The sequence below is a fragment of the Salvia splendens genome, chromosome 12 (assembly GCF_004379255.2).
Source record: "Salvia splendens isolate huo1 chromosome 12, SspV2, whole genome shotgun sequence".
Lineage (NCBI taxonomy): Eukaryota > Viridiplantae > Streptophyta > Magnoliopsida > Lamiales > Lamiaceae > Salvia > Salvia splendens.
In genome coordinates, this window is record NC_056043.1 from 2776052 (window position 1) to 2781454 (window position 5403).

General features: G+C 34.4%; 1 pseudogene; it reads right to left on the reverse strand.

Annotated features, from left to right (window-relative positions):
- Nucleotides 1-1356: 1356 nt before the first annotated feature.
- Nucleotides 1357-4618, reverse strand: LOC121759182 (annotated as a pseudogene).
- Nucleotides 4619-5403: the final 785 nt, after the last annotated feature.

The window sequence follows — 5403 nt, forward strand, 5'->3', positions numbered from 1 at the left end:
AACTTCGCCAACTCGAATGGGACTGTAGATACATAGATCCATTTATTTAATTATTCTGAGAGAGAAAGATACTGATATGCATGAGAATTATTGAGGTTTGAAAAATAAAAATCTATACACATGATGGGACCATATATTTTAATAACATAATGTGACACATGTGGTGGGGTTTGACTTGCATAAATCACCGCTCTATACACAATACTCTATTCGTTCGATATCAATAATCTTAATAACGAATAATGCAAATTTTAATGTAAAATTAATGCTAGTATAAAGAAACTTATCAAAGATGGAAGATTCTCTCTATCTCATTATTTGATGTGTATGGAATAGGGCTGACAAAATATACCGAAATACCGCACTTATCGTACCGAAAAAATACCGAAAATACCGCATTTTTCGGTACGGTATGATACCTTACCGTTAGATTAAGGTACGACAAATGTATGAATTTTGCATATACCGCATCATACCGCATTATACCGCAATTACGGTATATACCGCAAAATTACGGTATGCGGTATGACATTTTCGGTGCGGTATACCGTACCGTGCCACCCCTAGTATGGAAAGAAAAGCACTTTTAAGATCTTAAAGGTATCACATTGATAGTGTAGGCCAACCCCAAAATTTAAGTATTCATGAAAGCTGGATAATACTACCAAATTAAAGAATAGGAAAATTTAGTGCCCATATATACACATAAAATCAACTCTATAATACTGTATTTCAGTTTTAATATGCTATGCTGCTATTATATCATTTCAAAATCCTTACTTTTACAGTGGCCACTTGCTAATATTTTTTGACCTTGTACTTTATATTACATCTTTTGTAATAAAAGATCCAATTTTACCGATTCGGCCGTTCGATCTATGATTATCATTCATGTACGTCGATAAGATCCAACCGTTTAGCATCACATTAGCTTAGTAAGTGATTCAGAAATTAATATGGGCCAACTTTATTTTAGGCTTTTCATCATATGAGTCGGCCTATAAAAAATGAAGGCCAATTAAACTCTATAAACATTAGTATTTTTCTTTGTTGTTTTTACATATTTTGAACAACACTTTTTAGGTAAAGCATCTACTGTTCATATTAATACTACTATAATATAATCATTTCATAATCCCGAAAAGAACAAAATAAAAAAAAAAATCAATCCCTTTACACAAAATTTTATTAATAAATGAAAACCACAATTAAAAAAATATGAAAAAAACCTACATTTATACTGGTAAATTATTTTGCTTCTGCTTTAAAATTGGACTAAAGATGATGATTTCTGCCAAAACTTAAAACATATATCATCAACCATCAAAACACCGAACTTAAAAGAAAGAGAAAAAAAGCAGACAAATAATTTAGAAATGAGTGGTATATCCAAGAATTACATGTGCACAATATATGAAATCTGGTTGAAACAATAACATTATATACACATATCAATCAAAATCCAACACCAATTGAGATAGTTCCTACTAGGCATTTTCTTACCTGTAACTTATCATAAAAAATGACAGTGCAAATTCGCTCGTTAGCCTTCGCCTTCGCCATGAGCCATCTCTCATAGCTCTCCCCTCAGTGTCACAACGGCAGCATTCACTGAAAGAATCTAAGTCGAATGCATGTCTTCAGCAGTTTCAGAGGAGTTCGCTCTCGTTTCCACCCTGAAACTAGCGACACCAAATTTAACTTTAAGCGGCCTAGTTTGAGATGCATCTCGAGGGACATTGATATTCTCTTACCTCATTCAACCATGACAAAAGAGGAAACTAATCCTCTTGATCGAAGTCTAAAAGAAAGTCTGTCAAGTTCTCGGAATCATCTACAGCTTCTTCCAGAGTCTCAATTTTCTTTAGGTTTGGCCTGCGACTAAAGTATGGAACACGGTTAGGTGCATCTCAGATATCATTAAGAACTGTATAGATTAGTTTTGAATTACTTTTGGCTTGAGCAGTTCGTTGTTGCTTTTTACGATGCTCCAATTGTGTGTAACTTTCTCATCCTCTTTGTCTTCCACTTCATCTTCGCAGTCCTCTCCTTCGTCCTGTCGTTAGAACTCAGAAAAGAAGGTGTAACCAACTTGTAATAGTCTTAATTCTCTAGAGAATGAATACAAACTCGAGCATGATATATTTCGTGTTGAAAACAAATGGAGAAATCAAGAGATTTCCGAAAGGTGAAGGACAAGAATCTCACATCATTTTCTCCTATGTCGACAGCTTGTGCCATGGCATCATCCATGTCTGCCATCTGTTGCAGAAATGAAATGCTTAAACAAAATAACAGAAAATGCAACAAAAAAGAACGAGAGGAATGGACTGATCCCCAAAATAGGAAATTCCCCACTGTTGAAAATTTGCAATTACCTCGACTACTTCGTTCTTCTCCTTGGCTAGGATTTCATCCATTTCCTCTCTTGTTATAATTTTTCCATGCTGATAAAAAGTTTCATATATCACTCGAGTTATAATATACGAGGGAATGGAATGAGAAACATATACGATAAATGAAAAAAGATGTGCAAGTAATCAACTGTACCAAACCTCTTTAAGATAATCAAGCATGTTTGGAGTCGGTTCGTGAAAATCTGGACCCCTGTAATCAATCACCTCGTTCGGATCCTGAATGTAGTTGATAGTTGGGTAAACAGGATCTCCACCCCATACTTCAAACAAGAGTGAATTACATAAGCCAAAGACAGGATACCGGAAATATTCAAAAATTATAGCATTCGAGATAATGAGATCAACAGAGAGGGATGACAGAGGCGGATATACTTTGCTTTATTTGATCCTCCCGCATGCGCATTGCTAGTGGATCTCGGGGAATACGGACATCAGTACCCATCATGATGCGGTACTCTCGATCTGTTTGATATGTGAACATCTCAATTAGTTGTGTGGTCTCGTCTTCACCAGTCTCTTCAAAATGCTTCTGCACTGCTTCCCATGAGGTGTCTCTTTTCCAAGCTTCGACCCATTCTGAATAGTAAGCTATAGGGCCTAGTGTTTGCAGCCTTTCATTTTCTTGCTGAAGCCTACAAGTCAAAGTAAACTGAAATTGGCTATCAAAACATAATAATTTTTACGCTGATATTGATAAATTAATACGAAGAAATAAACCTTCACTTTACAGTTTGTTTCGTAACAATTTTCCTATTGTGCTTGCACTACGTCTTCAGAAGTTAACGGTCATAGACTCATAGGCAGAATACATCATTAACAGTTTTCAGTTAAGCGTTCGACACAAATGCTTGTTTCACTCTTTTCTTGGAATAAACACATTACCATGATCCCACACAACCAGAGAAACTTAATAAAGAAAAAAAAAGATATTGTATGTTGCTTCAATCTCAATTTATAAAGTCTAAAACAGGATGAACAGTTAGTCCCATATAAGAGGATCTTCAATCGGTTTCCCAATCAGTTCATCACTTGTAAGAGGATCTTCAATCGGTTTCTTGGCCTCCGGATCGATAAAGGGGTGAGGATTCCCAATCTTCTTATCAAGTTCATAGCTACTCAACTCATCTCCCGTGGGTTCTGTCTGATAGACAACATATCCAGACGACTGATCTTTTTGTTCATCAAGCGAATCCTCCTGAGATCCAGCTTTGACTTGTTCATTCACAGCTACATTCGTCTCTGAAGATTGAGATGCAGAAAACGAAGACTTGTTCCTTTTCCTCCTACTTCCAGGATTTTTCCCGAAAGATGGTTTTCCAGTTGACTCGCCAGTTGGTTCAGGCGCCCGTGCAGCCCTTACTCGACTTGATGTGCCTTCCGGCCAGTACTCTTCCCCTGGAATGCTCGCACGAGCACCAGAAGCTGGCTCCATCTGGCCGGAAGTGGAGTCCATATAGCTATGATACGGATAACGCTCAACTGATATATGCTCGATAGGGCTCTGTTTGTCATCTTTCTCGCACCTTATTCGATGAAGTAAAGGATCCCTCTTTAACGGAGAGATAGTTACAACTCTAAAATATGACATTGGCGAAGAAAATGGACCTGCAAACGGAAGCTGCACCGACCCAACGGATAAAACGTTGAGGAGAATGACATGTATATATAACCAGCATAGAATTGCAACTTCTTAAAAACAAAAAGAAATGTGGAAAACACCTAATCCATTTTACAATTATGAACAAATCCATTACTCATTACTTCATCATTCCAAACTATACTTTAAACCAAGACACGATTTCTAGAGTACTAGCAACTTATCAGGAAACAAAAGCCTAATTATTCAAGAAATAGAGAATGATTATTGAATTCAAGAAACCGTTCAAGTAAAAAACATGATACAATTCTATTAAGTCCAAAATTAATCAACAGTTTGCCAGAATAAATAAATAAAAATGCAAACCTTGAGATTCTTGGTGACGCCCCCGTCTACTGAAACTATCCTTCTTAATCCTCCATCTGAAACCATAGAATCTAAAAATTTAAGTAAAGAATAAAATTCAGGAGAAAACCATAAAAGAAGCGAAAAGGAATTACCTTGACAACGCCAGGAAGGAGCAACAGACGCCATTTTAGTACATCAATTTTAGTTGGGTTTAAGCAGAACAGAGACAAGTTTTTGCTCCTTTTGGAGGATAAAGAGAGCAACCAAAATTACAATCGGAAACGATAACGTTAAATTTAGTACTCCACTACCTCCGTCTCATGTTATTCGCACTTTTCATTTTAAACCATAAATTTTGGATTAATTTTTTAGTATAATTAAATTAAAATTTTAAATATAATGAGACATTACTTAATAAAGGAGCTCTTAACTTAAACTAACATATTAATTAAATGCATTAATTCTAACTTAAACTATAAATAGTGTAAGGAGTTTGTAACGAGCTAAAAAGTAACACTGTAAGTAACCTGGGACGGAGAGGAGTAGTTTACTAATGTGGGAAAAGTGCGACTCATTTCTTTTATGCTAATCCATTAGTTATACTTATTGGCAAATTTCCTACTATCATATATTCATATTTACAAGGGAAATTATTTAAATAATCATATATTCATATTTACAAGGGAAATTATTTAAATAATCATATAGTTTAATCAAATTTAAAAGGAAAAAAATTAATATAATCATAAAGTTTAATCAAATTCTGGTATAACTTTAAATTTTTTTAAAAAATAAGTATATTATAATTTTGATAATTTTCAATATTTTGTTGAACGTGGTAGCTGAAATCCTTAACTTCTTATAAATTTATATACTCCGCAAAATATTAAAGTTATGAGATTGATCATATTTAAACAAATTTTTAAAATTATGAGATTAATCAAAATTTGACCAAATTTGACAATTTTTATTACAATTTGCCATATTAAAATAAGTTTCAATTTTTTATTTATTATGAATTCGCTTTAGTATCGTAAATTG